The 25,845-nt window shown below is 43.1% G+C and overlaps 1 long non-coding RNA gene across 2 annotated transcripts; it reads right to left on the bottom strand.

Annotated features, from left to right (window-relative positions):
- Positions 1–941: 941 nt before the first annotated feature.
- Positions 942–24,099, bottom strand: LOC311590027. 2 transcript variants are annotated; one of them, XR_014776732.1, is made up of 4 exons: positions 23,917–24,099; positions 13,058–13,224; positions 1,303–1,481; positions 942–1,200 (listed from the first exon to the last, which is right to left on the bottom strand). It is a non-coding gene; the product is annotated as an uncharacterized lncRNA (long non-coding RNA). The 2 variants fall into 2 exon arrangements; XR_014776733.1 differs by lacking the exon at positions 23,917–24,099 and having other exon boundaries at positions 13,058–13,294.
- Positions 24,100–25,845: the final 1,746 nt, after the last annotated feature.

Here is a 25,845-nt window from a genome sequence, read left to right on the forward strand (position 1 = left end):
AGCAAATTCCTTCTAAGGAACAAATTCTCCAGATGCAATTGTCAATGAATGAATGACATTTAACTCCATACTGATTTCCAAATACTTCCCCCTAAGAAACTCAAGTCAACTGAGATGATTGTAGACATTAGAAATGTGACTCTCTATTTTTGGAAAGCATCAGCTCGGTGGGATACAATGTGTGCTCACCTCATCTTGCATTATTTGAGGAATTACTAACCCTAAGGGAAGAGGGGCACATTTTTCCTAGACTTTAGTAGGTTGTATATCCATTTCTAACTTTGAAATATCTTAGAGCATGCAAAGGGAGCAGGTGTGGTTAGTTATCATTTATCTGTACATTTGGAAGGAAATCTTTGAAGGATTCTAGGAAAGTCCTTCCCTATAGGAATACTCAAGTGCTGGAGCTGGAACTATGAATGAAATATTAAGGAGTAGTTTCTCAATTGGAGTGTGTGTGTGTGTGTGTGTGTGTGTGTGTGTGTGTGTGTATCTTTTGGGACCTAAAATATTGCTTTATGCTTTAGTTCACTGTAACATCTGTTGTGGAAATTGAAGCCAACCTTAGTCTTCAGGCAAAACTATGGAAACTTGGCCTCTAGAGGCTGGCGCTCAGAGTCTTTGTAAACAGAGACCACGTAGAGGCATGAATGAAGTAAGAACTACCTTTATACTATTATGATTGTGCTCTGTGTCTGTGTCATTGAAACGAGGGTGTTTTAAACATAATATGTGTCTAGGAATTTGGGGGATGTAATTTGTAATTTATAGATGATATTAGGGAACAGGTGTTCCCTTCTCGGGACTTTTAGTCTCATTTAATAAAAGAAGTTAAGGATAGACTCAAATGAAAAATTTAGGACACTTTTATTAGAATTTAAAAGGAAAACCCCAGGGCAGACAAGCTGCTAATCTCAGGAGGATGAGAAAGAGGAAGGAGAAGAAACAAAACAAAACAAAACAAAATGTCCTGCCATTTTAATTAAGCTGACATAGAGGTCAGCTAATCATATCACATGGAAGATTAGGAGCCACATGACAGGAAGAGGAGCTAAGTACCAGAAAAGACAGGTTTGGGCCAGAGACAGAAAGGGAAAAAAGAAAAGTGACACTTTTCCTGGGTAATTCAGAAGAGCTAGCAGTGTTGTGAGGCCACATGGCTACATCCTCAGGAAGCTGCTGTGCTGGTCAATAGGAATTCTGGGAAGAAAAAATATAGTATCTCATTAAAGGGATAATTATTCTGCCTTCCTCTTTAGCATGGCTTAAGGGGAACCCATCTTTCAAGGAGCGGCCCCTTACCTGGGTCATTAAGAATATTAGGTGTTCCCCGAGGCCAGAGATTTCCTGTTCTTGGTCATTTTTCCCTGATTAAAGCTTTGCTGCTGTATCAATTACAAGCAACTGAAATCAACTTTGCAAAGCTGCTGCCTCCCTTGCTTCTCATGACATCAGAAAACAAGTGGGGATCCTGTGAAGCCCTTGGTGAGAGATAAAAGTCCATGATAATGATATCTCACTTTACTTGGGGAAAACATGGTGTCTGGCGCCAACGTTCAGGCAGATGAGCCCAACATAGGAAGGACTGTGAAGGTTCTAGGCAAGGTCTCATCAAACAGATGCCTCAGAGAGGGTTGGAAAAAGTTCTTACCTTGCATGTAAGATATATTCGGTTTCACTAAGTAATTTAAGCAAAAATCTAAAAGGAATGTAGTAAATAAATGATTTTTTTTCTTAAGCATTTTTTTTTCCTTATAGGAGAAAAACAGAATAAAGCAGGGCCCAAAAGAATGTCAATGAGCAGGATTTTGTGGTACTGAAAGGAGACATTCTGATGCGCTGGACCAAACACAGCTGATAGTGGAGAGTTGGTTCCTATAGCCTGAAAGTGAAGTGTACCCCGAAAGGTTTACATATTAAAGGTTTCTCATGAGCTCAGTGGTCTCGGGAGGTGATGCAGGAGCTTTTATAAGAGGTTGGGCTTAGGCTGATCATTGAAAGTATAGCCTTGAAGGATCTTTAGACACCCCAGAACCTTCCATGATTCTCTTTTTCTCGCCTTTTCCTTTTGCTATGGGGTATCATGTAGCCCAGGCTTTCCTAAGACTCACTATGGTGCCATAAATGATCATGAAGTCTTGGTCCTCCTGAATCTATCTCATCACTGCTACCATTATAAGTATGTGACACCATGCCTTTCTTGTTTTCTCCTTTTGAACATTTGAGAAACATTGCAAGAAGTGATCATCTCTCTGCCGTGTGCTCCCACTACGTATTACTTCACCACAGGCTCAAAAGCAAAGGGCTAGCTGACTATAGACTGAACACCAAAAAATATGTATACAAACAAACCTTTCTTTTTTATAAGTTGATCAGCTCAGGCATTTTGTCACAGTACTAGAATACTGACTAATATTGTTCCCATTTAATCAGGGTAGTGACAAGTATGAAGCTCAAAAATAAGGCTTTAAATAGAATTAAAAGTAACTGTAGGAGGAGTTGAAAGGGAGCTGCAGAGCTTGAGAAGCATACAAGTATATGTACAGCTGGCAATAATAGGGAGATAGGGAACAACTGCCTAGAATGTGTTCTAGAGGAGGATCAGCTTGATAAAGATTAAGGAAAAGGTCCAGATGGAGGGGAGGGCAGTTTATGGACATAAGCAAGTTTAATTGTAGTGAGTTCTCTTTTCCAGGGGAAGATGCACTAGAAAAAAATAAAAACTACACAAACACTCACTGGAAAATGGATGTTATCAAAATTTGCAAGTTAACTTGCAAGGGTACAGAGCCTGAAACAGCCCTACCCTCTTGATGGATATTTCAAATCTCTGTAGCAGGATTAAAGCTGCCTCTGTGTAGCATTTCTTTTCCACCGTGTTCAACCTCCATGTCCTCCTCAGTGCTTGCTCTTTGCGTCAAGATAAAATACTCCTATTTCAAATGTCATCTAAGTAGCACTCTGCCTGTGTGGGGTTACAGACTATGATAAAAGTAAATACTGCTGTTGATTGGCAACCATTGGTAAAATTGCGAATAATTTCCACTAACAGGAAGGTTGGTTGGTTGGTTGGTTGGTTGGTTGGTTGGTTGGTTGGTTTTACAGCGGCCAAAAGACAAAAAAAACCAAAAAAACAAACAAACAAACAAACAAAAAAACCAATGAATTCTGTAGGTGACGACAGCAAAAACATACAATGAAATATGATGATTCTCCTACTTCGTTTTTGCTCTCATTATCACCACTGCTTTCCCCACAAGACAACTTAGGATCTTCAACAATGTGATAGGGAGGTAGATTTTTTTTTTCATCTGGTTTTCAAAATTTGGATTCTGCCTTCTCTTTCTTCTTGATTAATGGTAAATTCTTAACATTGGTTGGAACACTAAGGGACTCAGCTTTTAAAAAGTAGAAACATTACAAATCAGAGAAGAACAATTGTATCATCAGGTCAGAAGACATAGTGGACTCTGCACATGACGTGGTGAACTCCACAGCCCGAAGGATACGGTGCCTATGAGCAGAGGCCTTCACAGGCGTACTGAGTCTCACATGTTTGGCTGTTGGGACTATGTCTGATAGACCACAAGGCAGGCAGGAGACTAGAGTAAGAGCCATTGCCCCCTCTGAGTCGAATGGCACTTAAAGCTGGAACAGGGCAGCTAACTTCTTCTGAGGAGATCATGGTCGGCATCAAGGAGCCATGGCATATAAGCAAGTTGTAGAAGCTGGATAAAGTGAGGAATATTATTCTAGGACCTTTGAAAACCCAGAGGTGCCAATCTGCTGTAGACGTCTGACTTATGGAAGTGTGGAAAAACAGATGTATGCTGTTTTAAGACACCAAATGTGTTACTGCAGCCGCTGGAAACCATTGCATAGCTTGAGGAGTGTTCCCAGAAAGGGAATGTTGTGTTTCAGTTTCTTTGAAAATGTCAGAAGACTAGTTAGGTAACTTTTACAATAAAGAAATTAGCACTATTGAGCCACTGAGCTTTACACAATATCTGACAGTGAAAAACCATACCGTAAATAAAACACAGTTGCAGAATTAGATCAATAATAGATGATGACCAAAAGGTACAAACTACATTCAGAAAGAAAAGAAAAAGTTGCTGTGTGTCTTAGTCACTGTTCTCAGTTGCTGTAAAGGGAAAAACACGGCCAAGGCCATGGCTATAAAAGGAGGGAGAGCTGGAAGGTTGCTTACAGCTTCACAGAGATAATCAAGGATCATTATGGTATGAAGCAGACAGGCATGGTGCTGGAGCAATGGAGGCTTTATATCCTGATCCATAGCCAGGAGAGAGAGAGAGAGAGAGAGAGAGAGAGAGAGAGAGAGAGAGAGAGAGAGAGAGACAGACAGACAGACAGACAGACAGACAGAGACAGAGACAGACAGAGAGAGTAGGAGAGAGAGAGGGAGGGAGGGAGGAGAGAGAGAGACAGACAGACAGACAGATAGACAGACAGACAGACAGACAGACATACAGAGACAGAGACAGACAGAGAGAGTAGGAGAGAGGGAGGGAGGGAGGGAGGGAGGGAGGGAGGGAGGGAGGGAGGGAGGGAGAGGGAAAGGGAGAACAGCATTGCTGGGCCTGGCATGGCCTTTTTGGTACCTCAAAGTCAGTACTAGTGATACACTTTCTCCAACAAGGACACACCCACCCCGACAAAAGCATACCTCCTGATCCTTTCCTAACAGTTCATCAACTGGGAATGAAATATGAAAATATATGAGCCTGTAGCGCATCATTGTCCTTCAAACTACCACAGCATAGTACGAAGAAGGAAGTATGAACTACAGAAGCCCTCATCCAAATAACGAGATGTGGATATTAATAATCAAATGTAGATAGTGTTTAGAAATTGAAAGGGTGTGTACAAAGAAGGCAGAAAATTGGAACAGAAAAAATAATGAGAAATAAAATTAAAGAAAAACTGTATTAAGTTCAAAAGCTGACCTAGATGTGTTCATTAAATAAGTTCATGGCAATGCAATCAGTTTCAATGAAAAGGTTTAAAAGGTTGGCAAGATTATTAAGTTACTAAATGCAATATCATGTAAACACATAAGGATAAGAGCAGAAAAGAAAATCACATTAAAAACAACACAAAAACGCCTCCAACTTTCTTGCTGAAAATGCTAACAGTAACAGAGAAGCCATGCCCACTTCTTTGACGCAATTGACAACATTGTCACTGGTCAAATTTCCTCTTACACAAAAAGATGTCATATGTACATTTGAAGTAAACCAAAAACGGATCATATATGTCCCCTGATTCTTAGGAATCAACCCACAAAGACATGAATTAAACTCAAGAAATATGGAATAGGGACTATGGCTTGCCCGAGAATGCCCTTCATAGGTCCCCTCTTGCTAATACTGTTTGGGAGAGATTATAGAACTTTAGGGACATTTAGCAGTACTAAGAGGAAGTACAACACTTTAGGTGGGCTTTGATAATTAAGAACATGGCCCCACTTCCTGTGAGCATTCGCCTTGTGGTTTCTTAGCTCCTGGCTCCAGCCACCTGCTGCTATGTCTCCTCTGCCATTATAAACGCTCCCTCTGCATTCACAGGCAACATAAACGCCTTCTTCTATAGATCACTCTTGGTCGTGATGTTTTAGCTCAGCAATGGATAAATAACCGACTCAGGACTCCATCCATAAAACAGTTGCTTCTTCACTTCTACCCCTGAAGCCCCATTTTAGAAATGCAAATTAAGAAATAAAATCAGGAGTCCCTTGTCATCAGACAACAGATACTGGCCCCCGTATCATCGTTCTTTGCTGCTTCTAGGGGCCTTCATGTCCGTGCCAACAAGCAGGAAGTCAGCTCTGAGCTGTGATTTGCTTACCTGGGTTGGAATGAGACTTAAAACCATAGCCAGCGATACTGTCTTCGGTCCCTCTTTTAGGTGACGTCACTGCACCAGGCTCAGGAACCTGCCCTAATCTGATGACGACCTCACTTGTACTCCCTGTCTTGGCCCTAAATAAAAATTATTTGGTAATTAAATGATTATCAATTTGGTACTCTGTGTATATCTTCTAGGATAATGTTATCTCCCCATAAGAAGTATCAGTTAGGGGGGTATCGATTAATTTAAATGTGAGAGTTATCATTATAATCCTAAAACAGACAGGTCACCCAGGTTCTACATATAAAAAGAAAACTGGAGAATGACCACATTTAGATCTTGTATGTGCCCCGCAGACCCACGGCTTAAAGGATGGCCACTATCCTGTGCATTCTGGAATTAATGGAACCTTAAGAGGTGTGATCTAGTGAAATAAGACAGGTCATTTGTGGCAGGTCACAGGAGGAGATACAGGGGCTTCTGCTTACTTACTCTCAGTTTGCTTCCTGGCCACTGTGAGGCAAGCAGCCTCCTCCACTGCACACACACACTCCTTCCATGATTACACTGTGCAGCTGCAAGCCCAAAGCCCTGAGCCAAAACCAGCTTTTCTTCCTCATAAACTGTTGATCCCAAAAACTTTGTCACACAAGTGAAAACAGGGAGATTCATTTTCCAAAAATAGATTTCTTTATAGTTATTGTCACATGTATTTTTAAAAATCAGTATACACACACACACACACACACACACACACACACACACACACACACATATAATCACCATTTTTGTTGTCTTTCCCTTACAGTTTATAATCTCTCTTCTTCCTTTAGTCTCTCTCATACCAGCTCCATTCTCATAAACGATGTGAGCTGCCGAGTGATAAGTCATCCCGTATCATTAAGTGTTGATGTTCTTGCATAAATATAGTCCTATGATCCCCTATGGTGGATATAGAGGGCAGATGTATATCCGAGGTATTTGTTTTTCCTAAAATAATGTGTGTCTTCTATATAGGGTTCTCCAAATCTTTATGGAATTCCATTACTCAATAGATGTAGCCTTAGTTTATTATTTTAATGGTTGGATAATATTCTGTACCATGTTCAACCGACTGCTTTTTAAATGTGAAAAGTCTTGTAGCCAACATACTTATGCATAGGTTTGTTTGTTTGTTTGTTTTGCAATTTTTAAAAGGGGTTGGTTTTCTTCCTTGGGGGTAGATTCCTACGAGTGGAACCACAGAGGGAAAGGCTTTAAATACACAATCAGATTGCTTTGCCAAAAAGAGAAAAAAAGGAAAAGATTCCTAACATTTCAATAAACTATGTATGAGCATACCCGTTGGTTGGCCTTTGTTGTCAGCTGCTTAGGTCAGGAATCAACTGGAAAAACATGCCTCTTGGGATGACTAGGAACGTGTTTCCTGAAAGGATTCACTAAGAGTGGAGAGTGTGCAGCATCTTCTGGTGGCAGCACAGATGTTAAGATGTCCGAGAGAAAAACAGGGCTGTTCTTCCTGCTCAACTTAGGCCGTTGCTGGTGAGTGCATCTTCCCTGTTGCTGCCTCTGCCTCTGCCATCCTTCACTAACTCGAAATCCAGATATGGACTCAAGAGAAGAAGCTTTCAATGAACCCTCTAGACTAGCAGCATAGATGCTAATACCTAGGCATCCAGCCATATAGTCTGAGCAGCTACTGGATTCTAGGCCTCTTCTGCATGCTAAGAGTCATGGTTGGTTATGCCTGGTGTATAATGTAGACTATAGTCTACTCAATCCCTTTGCAATCCGATGTCTTCCTGTAGAAAACTCTGACACACACAATGAGGGCTTTTTTTTTTTGCTTGTTTGTTCTTTTTAAGGTTTTCTGGTGGTATATATGAAGCTCACCCTCACCATTTTAATATCTTCATTTCTTTCTGTCATAATTTTTCCCATCTCTTGCTCCCTTAGGGATATCTGAATTGTTTTCAGGCCTATCTCCTCTGCTATATTTTTTATCTCCATCGTGACAGCCTGAAAAGCTATTGCTGTGTTAATCATTAACATTTACTTTCTTTTCAGGGGTGGGAGAGTGTCTTGAGACAGTAGCCTTGGCTGTCTTGGACTTACTTTGTAGCCAGGCTGGCCTCGAACTCACAGTAATCTGCCTCTACCTGCCTCTGCCTCCCTGAGTGCAGCGATTAAAGGTGTGTGCAAACCCGCCCAACTCTAATGCCTTTGTAATAATAATAATAATAATTTAAAAAAACCTTTGTTTTAGAAAAAGAGGCAAAAGATGAAAGGATTAGAAATTCAAAAGATGGAGATGCTTAAAAGGTATTTTTTATAGAAAAATATTCATATTCGTTTTCATTGGTATGGAAATTGAAAAGAAATAGGTTGAGATCATGAGGAACTCTAACCATTAAGGCAGGGGTAAATCAAATCTCTGAGGTGGTCCAGCAATGTGCTCATCCTGCAGGTATGGAGTGTAGGCAGGCTACAGCTTTTGGGTACCCAAAAAAGTTAAACAGTGGAGCGTCTGGTATGCTCAGACTCACACTGGAGAGAAGAGGCAAGAGCTGGTGTTCAAAGGAAGCTTCCAGGTCTCAGGTCACAGACGTGGCCCTTCATTGCTTTGTCCCGCTGACATATTTTCACTGCGGTAAAACTAACATGAGAGCAACCCGTCATGCCACACTTATATGAACACTGAGTGGGGTTAAGGTCATGATGCTGTGTCACCATTCTAGACCACTCAACTCAACCTGAAATGCTATGTCGGCTGCTATGAAGAGACAAACTATGACCAAGAAAACACTTACAAAGCAAGGCACTTCATTGTGGCTGGCTTACAGGTTTAGAGCATGAGTCCATTATCATCACAGAAGGGAAGGGAGCTTGTAGGCAAGCAGGAAGGACTGGCCCTGCAGCGACAGCTGAGACCTTTGCATCCCAACTCTCAGGCAGAAAGAGGCAGACAGAGAGAGACTGGGTATGTGTGGTCTCCTGGAAACATCAAATCTTACTCCTAGCGACACATCTCCTTATCTCTCCCAACGTGCCACCAAGTGACAACTAAACATGCAAAGTTATGGACCCATGGGGGCCAGCTTTATTCAAATTACCACAGTCCACGCAAATTAAAACTCTAACTCTCCACATCCTATATCTCCTAAACCCCTAAAAAACAAAAACAAACAAAACCCCTGTTCTGCTTTCCATCTCTGCCTATGACTACTCCAGGTGCTTCCTTATAAATAAAATAGTGGGACATTTATCTTTAGTGGATGGTTATTTGTTTGGTTTTAGAATAATGGTCCTTGGCAGTTTTTTTTTTTTGAAGACTTTCTTCCGAATTTTTATTTGAAGAAGTAAGAGAGCCCCCAAATGACTTCCATTTGAATTTCTAAAGGGGGCTGGGAACACAGTGATGCTTAATCATCCCTTGACTGATGTGGAAATAGTGACCTCAATTTCCAGAGTGGAGTGAAATTTATTGTCCACTATGTGTATGTGTGTATGTTTAGTCTATGTTAGTGTGAGCGTATGCATACATGTGCGGTGAACGTGCATATGCGGTGGGTCGCACATAGAGTGTCATTCTTTTATCTCTCCACCTTATTCTGTGTGTGTGTGTGTGTGTGTGTGTGTGTGTGTTCACTCGCATCCGTACACATGTGCATGTGTGCATGGGTAAGTATGGGTACACATTGAGAGGTCAGGAGGCAATGTCTAGTGTCCTCCTCTGTAGCTTTCAACCTTATTTTTTGAAGCAAAGTCTCTCAGTGAATTTAAGGCTCACTCTTTCAGCTGGCTTGGCTGGTGAATGAACGCCTTCTGGATCAACCTGTCCTCCTCCAGCAGTGGATGACACACGTACAGCTACTCCCAGCTTGTCCATGGAGTGTGGAAGAATGGAGGTCTCTTTTTCTTGCTTTCACAGAAAATGTTCTTACCCACTAAGCTGTCTCCCCAGGTTGCTACCTTGTTTTTTAACAGCCCTGTGTTTTACTGAAACTAGAGCATACCATTTGGCTCCACTGCCTGGTCAGAGAATTCTGTAGGTCCATTGCGCTCTCTCTCTCCCTCCCTCTCTCTCCCCACCCTCCCCCACCACACCCCCCACCCCACCCCCGCCCAGTGCTGGCATTACAAACAAGTGCCACCATATCCGTCTTTTATGTTGGTGTTGCTTATTGAACTGGTGTCCTCAGGCCTGCACAGGAAGCACTTTCTCCCCTAAGCCAGCTCCCCAGACCCTTAGGATGGAGTGAAATTTCCGAGAAAGCACCTCCTGTTTCTGAAGGGACAGGAGAACAAGAGGCTAGGGAGGGACCATTACAATGTTGAATCCATCAGTCAAACAAACAAACAAACAAACAAAAACCTCTATAAACATTCCATAGTTCTGCACCAGCTGCAGACACTATACTAAAATAGTAGGATAGAGTAAAACCTCTACAAAAATATAAATAAATCAAAATAAAGTCTAGGGACCACTTTAATGGCAAAGTGGTCATAAACCAGAGTGTTAGAATTTCATCAATATGACATCACTCCCAGTGTGACACAGAAGAGTCCACTGTCCACTCCCTCTCGGGTTTCCTCTCACACGCCCCCTCTCCTCTTAGAGAGATGATGAAGCTGCTGTGTCTCACAGAAGGATCATAAAAAACCTGTATCCCTTAAGCTGAATTCAGTCCGACGAACTGCACAAACAGCAATAACCAAAACAAAGCTAGCAGGAAACACTCGCGCAGCATCTGTTATGATCGCGCACCACAAGACAGCTGTTTAATCCCAACTGTTAGCATAAGATCATTTGAGTGTTTGAAGAGCAATCCCATTTGGATTTTCCCCGTTATTTATTTATTTCCAAGCTTTTCCAAGAGGGAGGCTCTCTCAGCTGGAGGACACGATTTGTGTTTCTGGCTTTCTCCCCGTTTTCTCCCGCAGCTTCCGAAGGAAAAGAGGTGATGTGATTTCTCGAACTATAAATACTCAGAGGGGAAAGAGGATGGCTGTGTGGTCCTTTAGCTGAGCAGGGCATGACCCTTTCTCAGCCTCTGGGACCCAGGTTTTGCTCCCCAAAACATTCATAAAGCATGCTGGTCAGATTATGGGAAAAGGCCCTCACATGAAACGCATCTGGTGGTCTACGCCAAGTTCTGGTACGGCTGAATTTTCTCAGCACCACCCAGGGTTGGAACCAATCCCTGTAAAGTTCAGTTCCAAAATCCAAAAACAAAGTCATTAGGTTCACAATTGTTTGGGAAGGGTCAGTGAAGGATGTCAACAGTTTGGGTGGCCTGTTTGAATGCCTCCATTGGAAACCTGGACAGGACATCCAGCTAGCTTAGAGTGGTGCTATAATCTCTCTCTCTCCCTCTCCCTCCCTCTCTCTCTCTCTCTCTCTCTCTCTCTCTCTCTCTCTCTGCTCTCATTCTCTCTCCTTTCCTCTCTCTCCTTTCCCATGAAATCTTTAACCCACTGCCTGTAGCTTTCCCAAACTCTCTGTAAAGAACACACACTTCACTATGGCTCTGTTGCTAAGGCATTACACAAGAGCTTGGTGACAGCAGCAGCTACTCAGAGCTGATCATCCTGTCTTTGAATAAAAGGAACTGGCCATAGGAACATGGACAAGTGATAACCTTGAAAGCTCTCTGAAATGCATATTACTTACATTTCTCTTACAGTCTCTTTTTAAATATTTCATCCCAGATGTTGATCGCGACATGAAAAAAAAAGTGAGTAATACTAAGTTTATCTTTGGGGAGAAAGTCAAAGCTCAAGTCCTTTAAAAGCATGGAGGAAATGTCCTAAATCTAATTCTAGAACAATTTGTCTCCAGGTTATGTCAGTCTTAGAAATATGAGGCGTGCCTTTTTCTTATTCATTTTCGACTGCAAATATATATGTGTGTGTATATACATATATTGTTTAAGAGCAACTTGGGCTTTGCAAATGACTAATAATGCAGTAAGAATTTTGAAATGACCTCAGAATATATTGTCAATACAACCATCCCTACCATCCTTATTTATGACATCACTACATGCACACACACACACACACACACACACACACACACACACACACAGCAGCAGCAGCAGCTATGAACTTATTGTCCTCCCATGTGCCTTCAAAGAGAAGGTAAAATAGATGCCAATACCACATTGATATTCACACATTTCTCCAAGAAAAAGAAACGCAGTCATTTGGGGAATCTGTCAAACGATATTGACTACCCACATTAGGAAGACTTAAATACTGCAGTTAGACTTCAGCGTGACTTCTTATCATACTTAGACAAAGCATTTTACCTTTAGCCTGCCATTCTTTAACACACACACACACACACACACACACACACACACACAGAGACGCACCAAAAAAATTGCATCCCCTAGGAGGGAGGCAGACTGTGGTCTCCACAGATTATGAACATCCATCTCAACGTTCAACTTCCCCAACCCAGGACAAAATCACCAACATCTTCAATGGGAGAAAATCCTTTATCGGCTGATTCATTTCCATGTTTTGTTTCTGCAGGAGACGGGATATCCTGTGAGGTCCTGAGAGGGAGGGGACTCTCGGTGTGATCACTTCAGATAATCCATTTAGCATTATTATTGTGATTGAGACAGTGAAGCTGGCGTTATGTTCAGCAACTGATTTTCGTGTACAACAGCCCTTCTTGGCCTTCTCATGGTCGTCTCCTCCCTTCCTTTTCTACCCTAGCTTGGATATCACTTCGTAGGACTTGGAAGACACCATGTAAAGAAGTCATATAACTCAACATTTGCTACTAAACGATGAAGTATTTGTTATGTGCCCTGAAACCTGCCCCCCACCCCCGCCGTTTGATTTTGTTTTGCGCCTCCTTTTAAATCCCACTGATTTTAGAGGAAGATGAACGCAAGAGCCAGGCTACTGAGAGAAATCCCAGTGTGAGTAAGCTCACAGAAGTCACAAGGATAGGCTCCGGGCTCATTAGTCAGCTAAAACCAGGAAATAAATATCCTCTTGTTTTGTGATCACCCCCTAGTTACTGCTGTAACAGGAAACATAAAGGAAAGGAAGACGTCTGAGCGCATTGCAGTCCCAGTTGGAAAGCAACCCTTTCCCACAACTCTCCTGAAATGTAGTTCTTAGAGGAAGGAGCCCCCCAATACCCCACTGCCATCCTGCTTACCTTTGAGATGCCAGAACAAAGTATCAGGAAGCCATTTGTCTGCATTGTGAGCTCCTGTTGATTTTTGGACTGGTGCGAACTGCTGCCCTTCACAGTGACATGCATCTGTGAAACATGGTTGAAGATTTTCTTCACACCAAGTATTCCATGAAGTAGAAAACAGGTCTCTGCCAACAGACAACAAATCAGGATTTTATAAGTAGCTTTATCTAAAGTCAAGTGAACTAGGAATAAGATTCACTGACCCCTTGTGGGGGAGGGGGGTTGGGGGAGGGGACAGGATGGAACTTTTGAGAAATTAACCAAATATAAATTAACCAAAGAAAATTTTGTTTTGTGTAGTAGGTAGTCTATGAATTTCTGGGCAGGTTTGATTGGTTGGTTGGTTTTGTTGTTGTTTTGTTTTGTGTCTCTCTTAGCAGCTCATGCCATGGTGGCTTACCCTCAATGTGATTATTTTGAGTGTAACTTACAAGCAAAAGCACTGGGGTTCTAGCCCCCAGAAATGTTGGCTACCAGTTAGCAGCTCCAATAGAAACCTCATCTTACTTTCCTGGGGCGTTTCCATCAATCACCATGGGCAACCTCACCAGGGTACACTGTCTCCTCAGCACTACCTCCTGCCCAGCTATGCTTCCCAGTTTGTCCCCATCCTGTGATGTGCATAGCCGTGACATTTAAGGTTGCAGTTTTGATTTTTTTTTTTTAACCTGTATTTCCCTTCCAGATTTGTCTGGAAGCCAAAGGGAGTTTTTGCTTACTGAGTATGTACTTCTTTGATAGTCTCATTGTGTACCAGTTTTCTATGTACCTTTCAGCTATGAGGAAAACTTGAGAAGGTCCTTATTGTTTTGAGGTACAACCAGAACCTCAAAAATTATCTCCCTCATATCCTCTGATGGCTTGTATCTGAGGGAAGTTTTGAAAACAGAAAGTGTTTGTGACAGTCTTCTAAATAGCTGGTCTGTTTCCCATTGAGTCACCTCCTTCCCTCTCACCCAACAATACACACTAATTATGGAGGCAAGTGGAGGTCATGTCCCTGGCTGGCTCACCCCTGTTTGCCCTTATGAATCTGATTGGGCATAGCTCAACACAATGTAGAGGATCCATTTAATCTGACTCATTAGAAAAGTCAAAGGGAACATTTTATACCTCCAAGTATCAGAATTGAATTTGTTTACTAGCTTTATTGTTCTTCGGCTGTTTAAATTGTGTGTGTGTGTGTGTGTGTGTGTGTGTGTGTGTGTGTGTGTGTGTTTGGCATTTTGGATACTGATCAATAGAAGATTATTTTCACTATTAGGTCCACGTGTGTTTAATTGATTATAAAAAAAAAAAAGAAAGAAAGAAAAGATCAGCAGGTCATGTGGGTGTGTCTCCATTGGTAGAGCGCTTGCTCCTCACGCTTGGGGCCTTGGGTTTCTTTCCCAGCGCCATATAAACTGCCTGTGGAAGCATACTCCTTTAACCTTAGCACAAAGGAAGTGTAGGAAAGATTTACGAGTTCGAGGCCACACTCATCTAGATAGAGATTTTAAGTCAAACTTGGAATGCATGAGATCCTACTTCCAAGGAGAAAAAAAATCTTTTCACTGAACAAAAACATCTTGAAGAGAATTACTAAGCATTGGATACAGCCATGCCCCCAAAGAGAAGACATGCCACCCTATTCTTGAAATGATTCAAACAACTGAGGTGGAAAATGGGCACCAAGTTTGCATTGCTCCAGCGATGGTGTAGGCCAGCCAGGTCTGGGTCTACGTTTTGACAATCTTCACGTTAAGTTTCACTTTAGTTTGCATGTCAAGACCCAACGCCAGTGTCAATGGCCACCTGCAATTTTTCAAAAAGCACACATTGAGTGTGTAGGGGGGTCACGTGTAGTTCAAGGTCTTCGGTAAGTGGTAGGGTAAATAACTAAGAACAGAGGCAACACCTGAAAGCTGCCTCTGCCTCCTACACTGTCCCCACCATCTTAATTTCTCCATGGAGGTGACTATGACCATTTATCTGTGCTTTGTTTCTTTTCACATTTTGGCTTTTAGTGAAGTAAAATAAGCAACTCCCCCTCAATTATCATTAAAAATTATTCCAATAAAGCCGACCCTCACCATCGTTGTCTATATTCCAGCAGCAGATCTCAGAGGTAGAATTGTGAGGAACACTTTATCAGTGAATGAAGCCAAGGCTGAGGAAGGGCTACTCCGTCCTGAGGACCACAAAGTCAAGAGATACACCTCTGACCTCAACCAGACAGGCTGAGGCGCATAGGTCAGCAGTAGAGCTCACTCACGTTCACCATTCAGAAGGTCCAGCTGGGTCCAATCCCCAAGACAAGGCTTGAGGCTTGAGGAAAGGACCCTGGCCTGTGTGCTGTACAAGCCTCCGTGTGTGCTACTCACTTAACTCCTTAATACATGACAGCTTCAGAGCCATTATTAACAACCTCAAAGTGAAAATGAGACTGTTTCCTGCAGTCTCTTGAACAAAAAGACACATTCATTTCTGATCAGCTGTCTCTCACTCCTTAGCAGTTATTAACTTAAACTAAGACAAAATCTTAACCCCTGTGAAAAAGGGAGAATCTTAAAATCCATTTCTGTTGTTGTTGTTGTTGTTGTTGGCTTGAACCGTCATTGAGATAGAGACTTACAGCGTGTTTTGTTACAGAAGAGGGACTCGCCCAGGATCAGCTGTCCCACACACTTGTACATGGACTGTTGCTAGAACGGTGGCTCTCAACCTGTGAGTGAGCCCCCCCCCCACACACACACCAAACCATGGAAAAACACAGACATTTACACTGTGATTCACGGCAGTAGAAAAATCACACTAGTGAAATAACAACAAAAATAATTGTATGGTGGGGGTCACGACAGCATGAGAAACTATATTAATAAAGGGTCTCAGCATTAGGATGGGGGAGGGCCACTGTAGTGGAGTAAGCGACAAAGTGTTTCCTCTGGTTAATTATCATTGAGGTACTAAGATTTCACCAACACTGACTCCAGTCCCAGCGGAGGACGGCTTTTTTATACTTGTGCAGCCAGATATTAAAACGGTGAGGAGAGCATTACTTCGAGGAACTCTGAATTTTCCATTCTGTGGAGACCCCAACGGCAGGATATGCATTTCTTTGGCATGGCTGCAGCAGGTGAGCCTGTGTAACTGTCACAGCTTAGAAGATGACGGGGTGCTAGTCAAAGGTTGCTGCATTTCACAGCGTCCTGGGCGACTGCTTCATGCCCCAGGAGGAGGGGATGCTTGGAGAGGAAGAAGGATGAAGAGCCAGAGAGTGACTTAGCAGTGTCGGTGCCCCCCTGCTTTGGCCTTAGATTCAACATGAGGGTCCTGTGCCATGTTCCGCCAACCTGAGTCAGGCAGCGTGGACTGCTCTAGCGTGGCAAGAGACCGCTCGATGCCGCTCCGCCCACATTATCTGGAAGCACTATAGATCTCTGTGTGGCTGACCATGTCTCCATCAGGCACAGCTCTGCAAATAAAGAGCCACCTGCTCTCTCCTCTACTGCTGGATCCCGCAGCAACACTGGGATCTTGGAATGGGGCCGCGCTGTTTGCTCATCTTTATCATCAGCGGTTTATAAAGAGAAGGGGTCAGAGATTGGCTTCCTCCCCAGCCACAGTGGTCACCGAAGCCCAGCTGGGGTAAGGCCAGAGAGTACACATGGTGAGGGTCCCACCCGGCCTGATTGAGTGTCTGCTGCTTCAACTCCACATTCACCCTGACTGATATGACCAAGCCAGTGTCTGTCATGCTTAGGGTCTATAAACGTATACTTGAAAGAAACCCAGGGAGCTGGGCAAGCAGATATATAAAGACACTCGGAGGCAAAAGAAAAAATAAATATATATATATATATAACCTGCTCTCCTCAGGTTCAAAACTCCCAAGTTTCATACGCCGTCTCTTCAGTAAGACATCCTGTGTTCTGTGTCTCTCTGTGTCTCCGTCTCTCTGTCTCTGTCTCTCTCTGTCCCCATCGTCTCTCTCTGAAGCAGACTCACCCTCTGCCCTGACCCCAACCAAGCACCAAGGCTCTCATTCTGGAAACTTGCTTGCTGAAGAAAAGTTAACTTGGCACTCGTCTTAAGTATTGACTCTCTGTCTTGAGGGTGAGGGCTGTAAATTCTCTCTCCTAAGATCCAAGTCGATTTGTTATCAAATCAGGCATTGAGAAGCTGATTCATTGCTATTCAGCGCTATGCTGATTTATATGCAGAATGTAAAACAGATGCCTTCTGTGATACATATTTATGGTGAGTGCTGTTCGAGGAAGATTTATTACGGATTCCTTTGTCGGGGTTTGCATGAGCAGAGCCATGATGACTTGTATTTCCTCTCAGCTGCCAATGCCAAACTCATTAAAAAGAGGTGTGACTATTAATATACATTGTAATACTGACAGGCTCTAATTTATAACACCCTGGCTGGTTGGAGTATTCTCCTGACTTGAGAGGTGGTTTCTGCATTTTTTCCTCTGTAGCTAAATGGTGCAAATAGAGATGCATATTCTCTTGTTTTCATTCTCTCTCTCCATTCTCTCTCTCTCTCTCTCTCTCTCTCTCTCTCTCTCTCTCTCTCTCTCCTGTCCTCTCTTCCCTCCTTATCTTTTTGTCTTCTATAGTCACCTGGTACAATCTGTTGAAAAGAGCCAACTGCTTCTGTGATCTTCCTTCCATCATCCCCCACCCCACACCCCAGATCAAAGCTAACCGGAGTTTGTCATAGTGCAGAGCTCACCTTCAGTGCCCTGCGTACATGGAGACACTGTTCTCTGTGTGAGGGCGCACACTCTTTTTCTAGGCTGACTTAGAGGGAAAAGAAGTTTCATGCCGCTAGCCTCATGCTTCCCTGGCTTGAGGAGCAATGGTTGGTCTGTACAAAGGGAATGAGAAAGTTACCACTCAAAGGTCAGGGGCAGGAAAGACACATTGCTAATATCAGGCATTTGAGGCAGATGGTGACAGTGTGTCAGGTGATGTAGGTGGGAAAATGGAGTGTTACCTGGAAGAACCGGCCAGAGAGGCTGGTCTGTAGACCTGGACCTCAGCATCTGGGAGAGGGCTCAAAGACACGCAGTGAGTACAGAGAGCAGCTTTTTCTCTACCTTAAGTTTGAGAAAAACTAGTTCGTACACAGTCACGTGAGTTGGGAGCCCAGCAAAGAACACCTGTGAGAGGCAGTGCCAACAGACACCGTGCTTAAATGTGTTTTTAGTCGTTCTAGGAAAGCATGTTTTTCTAGGTAGACAGAAACAATATGAGTGTTCTACCATCTTTTCAGGCTATGTAAGCAGTCATGGCCAGTGGTCACTGCCATGGGTGCAAAGGTCAAGGGATAGGGAAATCAGGAGACATGCTGAGTGATGGGTAGAGGCATCCAAATGAAGGCAGGCTATCTCGCATATGAGCAGAAGACCCAAATTTTAAATGAAAGATGAATTCTTATGTCAAATTTTCTTTCTGCTCCAGGCTCGTAGGTCGTTTTCAGGCAGCCATTTTACTGATCTTTCTTACAAGCGGTAAGAGGCCTCACCAAGTTTCCTCCAATCCACTCACATAGAGCAAAATTATCCATACTGGCCACTGCGCGTCTGTCCCTGTGCTGTCCATAGCACATGACAGTTAGCAGAAAAACACTGGGACGTGGGCAAAGGTGATGGTCAACAGTTTTAAAATAAGTAAATGGTTTTAAAATGTGACCTCTCTTTACATCATCTAAAACCAGTGCCATTGTCTCTCTGTATGCAAGTTCCAAATCTACAGATCCAACCAGAATTCGACCAAAAAATACATCTTCTGAACATGCACTTGCTTGTTCTTCCTCCCTGCTCTACACAGTATCTCAGTATTTTTTACGCAGCATTTACATTGACTCAGATGTCATAAAAATTTACATAATTGTCACCTAGAGACCATTTACAGCATCACAAAGTTGTAAATACATTCTATACAAAAGGTATACCATGTCAAGTTGTGTGACAAACGTGGCCATCTCCCAATTTTTGTGACTTATGTGGATCTTGTGACCAATACCCCCAAAGGTTCCTCTCAGGGAGAGCCATATTGCTGTGATGACTAACTTTGGTTGTGAAATTGTCTGACTCATGCAATACCTATGGCATTAGTCAGGCACATGTCTGGGGTGCCATTGAAAACTATTTCAGAGATTTTTTTTTTTAACTAAGGGAAGATGCTCCTTTACCAGACTTCATGGTACAGTCCTCACAGAGAGAACGGAAAACACAGTGGGCATCTAAGCTGCACTATGTGCCAGCTTCTCCTTGCTCTGACTCCGGTCTGCTGAGATCTGAGCCAGCAGCCCCTTACACCCAGAATTCCCGCTGTGAAGGACTCTGCCCTGTGAACTGTGAGCCAAAATAAAACAGTCCTCCTTTGAGTGGTCTTTTGTCAGATCACCGATCATTGCAATAAAAAAAGCAACTAGTACAACAGTGAAATTTCATATAAAATAATGGGGGTTTTCTAGAAAATGATGACTTTTTTTTTTCTGAGTAAAGAGAGATGGCCTTGGCACTCCCCAGGCAAAAATTCTCTCAACTAAGCCTGTATAGTTAATCACATATTTCTAGGAAATATCCCCATGGAAATCATAAATGTACATTGACTAATTCTAACGTGAAATTATGTGTGAATAAACATATACATATATAGTTAGAAACTATATGCATGTTACCTATAGGTAACAATGTATAAAAAATAACCAGGAAAATCTCCACAGGCCCATTTGCTTTGTCCAGCCACAGGGATGACCATGGGAGCCATGCGGCTAGGCAAGAGATGGCTGAGAGAAACTTGACTGATTCAAGATTGTAGCCCATCAACTTGCTTTCAGATTAGGGAGGCCTAGAGTGATGAGAAGGAAGTGCTGTGATTTAAATTTTGTTTTAATTTATTCTTCTCTCATATGTTACATCCCAACTATGGTTTCTCTTCTCTTCTCCCAGGCCCTCCCCCTACCCTACCCCTAGCCACTCTTCCTCCTCTCTCCATTCTTTTCAGAAAACGGCAGGCATCCTATGGATATCAACCAAACATGCCATATCATGTTGCAGTCATACTAGGTACCTACCCTTGTATTAAGGCTGCACTTAGACAGAGCCGCCCTGTAGGAATAAAAGGGCCCCGAAAGCAGGAACAAGAGTCAGAGATAGCTGAGGCTCCACTCTTAGGAGTCTCACAAGAAGACCAAGCTACACAACTGTAGCATTTATGCAGCCAGGCTTCTCGGTTGTCAATTCAGTCTTCTGTGAGCCCCTATGAGCCCATCTTAGTTGACTCTGTGGCTTTTCTTGTGATGTCCTTGACCCCTCCGGCTCCTACAATGAAAGGCTGTAATCTTTGTCATATACCAAAAATGTTTTGTATCTGCTGTTATATAAATAATCATAATAATTGGTAGGGCTCTGTGCTTGCTTCCACATCCAAGAGCCCTCATCCTCTATACAGCACTGAGTCCACGCCTCGGTCCTCGCAGCCACCATAGCACCATGTACCATTGTCTGTTTCCTGCTTCCATGGCTCTGTGAGGCCATAAACATGCTGCTGGATGACAAAGGGGGAGCTAGAAGGAGGACATGGTGACCAAAGACACCTGGAAGTAAGGCTTGCTCAAGCCCCCCATCTGTATGGGTAGCTCCCCGAGTTTGAGGATAGAGACCTCACCCTGTACCAATGTAATGCCATCTTTGGACACCTTCTCTGTACTTTATGGGAAAGATCAGAGGGAGGCCACCCTGGTGGATACGGTGAAGGATGGGATGGAGGACCTTCACTGCAAACACGCCACCCTCATCTATATCAAGTATTAGTATGTAAGGCTGTCTGCGTGAAGGCTGTGCCCGGGCACCGGAAGCTTTTTGAGACCCTGCTGTCCCAGAATGAGAAAGGCAGTGAGGATGAGAGTGAGAATGAGAATGTCCTGGCGGCCTGGACAACCTCTTCCTGCTCCTTGCATATGGGGTGAATCTCAGTGCCTCGCCCAAGACCCGTGAACCGCCCTCCGCCTTTCTGTCCTTCGCCCACTTTGTGAACTGTCCCCTCAATGGCAACGGCCAACAGTAGTGGACAGAAAAGACAGGAGTGGTTTGGCCCCCTTTCCCCGGGTCTAACATACTTTATAAGGCAGAAAAAAAAATGGCGCCTGGGATCTCCAACGTGTGACCAGCTTGCCCGCACAAACAAGTATGAGTTCTTTTTTGCCCTCTCAACTCCCAAGAGATTCAAGCGGCTCTGGAGTAGGCTCACAGGGAAAAGGCTTTTCTCCTCCCCTCCCCCTTCCTCCTCTTCCAGTTTATAGAGTGGATTTCAGAATCTCAACAGAAGTCTCCATGTCAGCAACAGATTGTAAGGGTGCTTGTTAAAGACAGCAAAAGAAATAGTGGGCGTCTGTTCAGCCCCTCGAGCCTCCTCAGATCCTCTGAAGCAGCTTAGAGGAAAGGCTTCTAATCACATCGTTACACCCCAGTAAACATGCTTCTGGTAAGAAAGGGCATCTAGTGTACCATGCTTTTCCTCGGGGACTATCATTTTTTTAAGTAAAATGTTTGTAAACCAAAAAGAAAGTCCCTTAGGGAGGGAGAGATGGCTCAGTGGTCAGTGGAGAAAGTGGTTAGTGTACAAGTATGAGGATCTGAGTTCGAGTCCCCAGTACCTATGTAAAAACTGGTGTAGCAGTGTGGGCCTGTAACCCTAGAGTTGTAGGAGCAGAGATAGAAAGATCCTGGCTGGAACAGCAAGCTCTGGGGTCAGTGAAAAGACCCTGTCACAGAAAAATAAGGTGATGAACAAAACTGAGAAACGTTCTCAACAGCTGGCTTCCACACAGGCATCCATTCATGCACACACACACACACACACACACACACACACACACACACACACACACACATTACACAAACACACATACAGAAACACACATACACACAAACACACACAAACATACACACACAAACATACACACATACACACACAAACACATACAAACACACACACATACACACACAAACACACACTTATATACACATTCACACATATACATATACACACACATATTCACACACATACACACACAAACACACACACATGCACATACACACAAACATACACACTTATACACACAAACACACACAAACACACACATGCAAATACATACACACACACACACACTAAATAAATAAATAAATAAAACAATAGCAAGCATTTTCTCTCTCTTAAAAAGACTAAAGACTACAGGCTATTTGTTTTCACCACAGCCCTAGTGTTCTTTCTGGAATTGGTCCTGATGTTCCCATCATTTCAATGTCAGTCAACACGCCCTCATGAGCCAGGTACTAAAGCTTACAGGGCCATTCTGAAAAGAGAACAGAGCCAACGGCTACCCAAATGCAAACTGGTAGCAGAAAGAGCCCAGGGAAATGTGTAGCTGTCACTAGCAATCAAATTGGAGGCCAGAGAAAACTTCTTTTTGTACAAAGAGCTGATCACATGTTGACAGCTGGAATCTACATGGCTCCTTAGCCAATAACCTCACGCCTTCCCCACATTCCAACACCAACAACACAATAGTGGCACAGAGGCGAACTGACACATTCCACGTGGTCCAGCGGTCCCATGCCCTCTCTGCAGGCCTGGGTCTCCTTGTCTGCAGTGCATTGACTTGTTTTAGAGACTAAACACATCTTCTCTCTAGGACACCTATACCATGGGTGCTCGTTGCCACCCTCCTTACAATGCTTGCCTGCAAGAGGGACTTGACCTCTGGGTAAAAGATGAATAATCAAAAGCTCAGTACATGAAAAACAAACAAGCAAACAAACAAACCAAAAACATTCCTTTAGCTTTCCTCCAAGTGGAAAAAGAAATGTCTGTAGCCAGTGTCTGTCACACCAGATTCTTGTCAGCACACCACAGAGCCTTTCCCTGTTTCATCATAGGTGGTTTAGTAGATGAACTTTAACACCAAGAGATGTGAGCTGTGGCACACCAAGGGCTAATTAGTGCACATTGTTTATATTGCCTGATGTAAAAAACAACAAAATGTCATCTGAGAAGAGACATAAAGTCTCCACAATACCCAAGAGCAGGCAACGCTTTCTTTGAATATAAGTGCATTTTGTTCATAATTCTGGCAGCATCATCCACTACTGGGTAAATATCCCCTACCACCTCAGACCAGAATGTTCTTAGGAAGAAGGTTACATTAGGGACAGTGTCTGTTTACAGTATTATACACTTTGTTTAACAGAGAAGTGCAAAGTGGGGAGGACATGCAAGGTTTGCGCCCCTGACACCGAATCCAGCAGTGTAAATGTGCACTGTTTAAAATGTACACTAGGCCAAGGCAAGAGGGGACAGTTTAAGTCTCAGCCATCCAGGAAGCTAAACTACGATTGAGATTACCAGATTAAGAGTTCAAGATTAATCTGAGAGCATAGAAAGCTCCCATGTCTCGTGGGGAAAAGAGAAAACATGCATATTACGGATTATTAAGGAACTAGTTAACAAGTCCCAGGCAGCATTAAGTATTCAAGCCTTATGCTAGAAATTGAGGTGGCTGGGAGCCTTAAGTATGACGAAGCAGCCGTGATTAATTTCTGCCACTAGGGGGCAGAAGGTAGTTCTTTTCGGAACTGACTGCTAGGCAATCAACCATCACATCATTGTAACATCGAAGGCACTTCAAAAAGACTCAGATGTTTAACTATTGCGCTAGTGATCATACATTCATATTGGGCTGCAGGCCAAGAGAGAGAAAGAGAGAAAAAAAAACCCAGAGATTTGTAGCTGAAAGGCTATAAAGTGGTGGATTTTACCTTAGAGCGAAACCATCTTCAGTGACAAATTTCAAAGGCCATATGTATGCGATTTCCATGAAAAGCAGGCGACCCTAAATTTCTTTGTTTAACTGGGAGCAATCTTCCTCGCAGAACAAGCAGGTTCTTCCCTTCAGCTCCTCTGGTTTATTGTGCTGTTGCGGAACTCGCGTTCCTTTCGAGTAGAACAATCAGAATTCTAGGAATACAGCTTAATGCCAAAGGGTATTTCATTGACACTGTCACCAGCAGCATCTTCAAGGACTTCACCCCAGGCACAACAGTACTGAAGGCAAATGAATGTTTAGAGCGTTCTGATAAAGAGCGCTGTGTTTTTGTTTACGCTTTTCCTTTTAAGTTAAACTTTCCAATTCAAGCGTTATTCTACAGTAACTGCTCACGGTTCCCAATGCAATTTTCCAACTGGAGACACTGTGACCATTTCCTCCTGTACTTCAAGCACTAAAAGGGACGAGTCATTAGGATTGTGGAGATTATTTCTGACAAAAAATAGTTTTGGCTCAGGGGACCTCTTTGGAGTGTTTGCTGTATATGCTTGTGATTGTATTTTACACTGGAGACCCAGATACTTTGAACATACTTCAGAATATGCTAAACAATGAGAAACATGTAAAAAAAACAAAACAAAACAAAACAAAATTATCCATGGCAGGTTGTTTGGGGGTTATGGAAAGGGTCTTAGCTTGGCATTCAGGGAATTAATAAATTTAAAAATATTTAACTTTTATCTGTAATGGGGTGATTTTTTTTAATGGGGTGATTTTTAACTCAATTTTTTTTCTTCATTTTAGAAGACTGTGGTCCCAGGGAAAGCCGGCAAAGTCTTCTACGAAGTGCTGAGTTTGGCAGGGTTCCTGCCCCCACCCTTTCAGGAGCACAGGCCCCCTTTGTAAATAGAGATAGTCAGACTAGGACGCACCTCCTTTTGCACCGGGAGTGTTACTTGATATGTATCAATATTTCCTGACAGCGCCAACAAAGCAAAAATCTCAGGCCTTCTGGTATCCTTAGGTGGCTAAATATTGTTTGCTTAAGTCAGCTCGCCCCAAACCTTTTATGCTGCCTGACAGTTGATTGGGACGAGTCCCACTAACTTTCTTAAACTGTGCAGTCATCCGTTTGGTGGCCGGCTCCGGGGGTTCCACATGAAATCCTCTTTAGATAAATTCATACCCGCTCAGGGCGATTAGTCTTACAGCCTGCTTGGCTCACTCATCTTTAAGGACTATACTTTCATCATCAGTGTGGGGCTGAGGTTGTCACCTATTAACTGTCTCTTTTGCCTTGTCTGGAAAGCTCAAAACTGGTGGAGAAGACGCCACCAGAAACAAACAACAACAACAACAAAAAAAGAATGAAGAAAGAAAGAAGGAAAAAGAAAGGCAAGAGAAGAAAAGAAAAGAAAAGAAAGGAAGAGCACCTTTTTTTTTTTCCTCCTGCCTCCAAAGATGACAGGCTGAAGTTGACAACCTAATCCTTCAGGCTTGTCTTACTTACTGAAGGCTCAACTAATGTCAAAGAGGCGATCTGATAGCTGCCTTCATGCCAAGCCTAACAGCTCTATTGCAACAAGAAACTTTCACATTAAATTTCCATGTGTTTTCCTTCCACACTGCTTCTTTACTTTACTGCCCACCCTTCCCTCACCCGACTCCCACCCCCCTTTCTTTCCTAAAAGAAGAAGTCTTCTAGGCTGCAAAAACCAAATAGAAGCTGCTGGAGAGGGCCAGCTGGGAGCCAGTCAAATTAGTGGATTATTATTACCTTGGGGACCTTAGAAATCAAGTTTGTTATTGGCAGCCCCCTGTTTCTGTAAGAGCTGTTAGTAGCTGAGACGTAAAGGCAGTTTGTCAATCAGCACAACATTATTTTCTTAAGTGGGTAACTGCCATTTGTCTCTTTTAGTTT

This window comes from Acomys minous (genome assembly GCF_964271855.1).
Source record: "Acomys minous genome assembly, chromosome: 2".
Classification (NCBI taxonomy): domain Eukaryota; kingdom Metazoa; phylum Chordata; class Mammalia; order Rodentia; family Muridae; genus Acomys; species Acomys minous.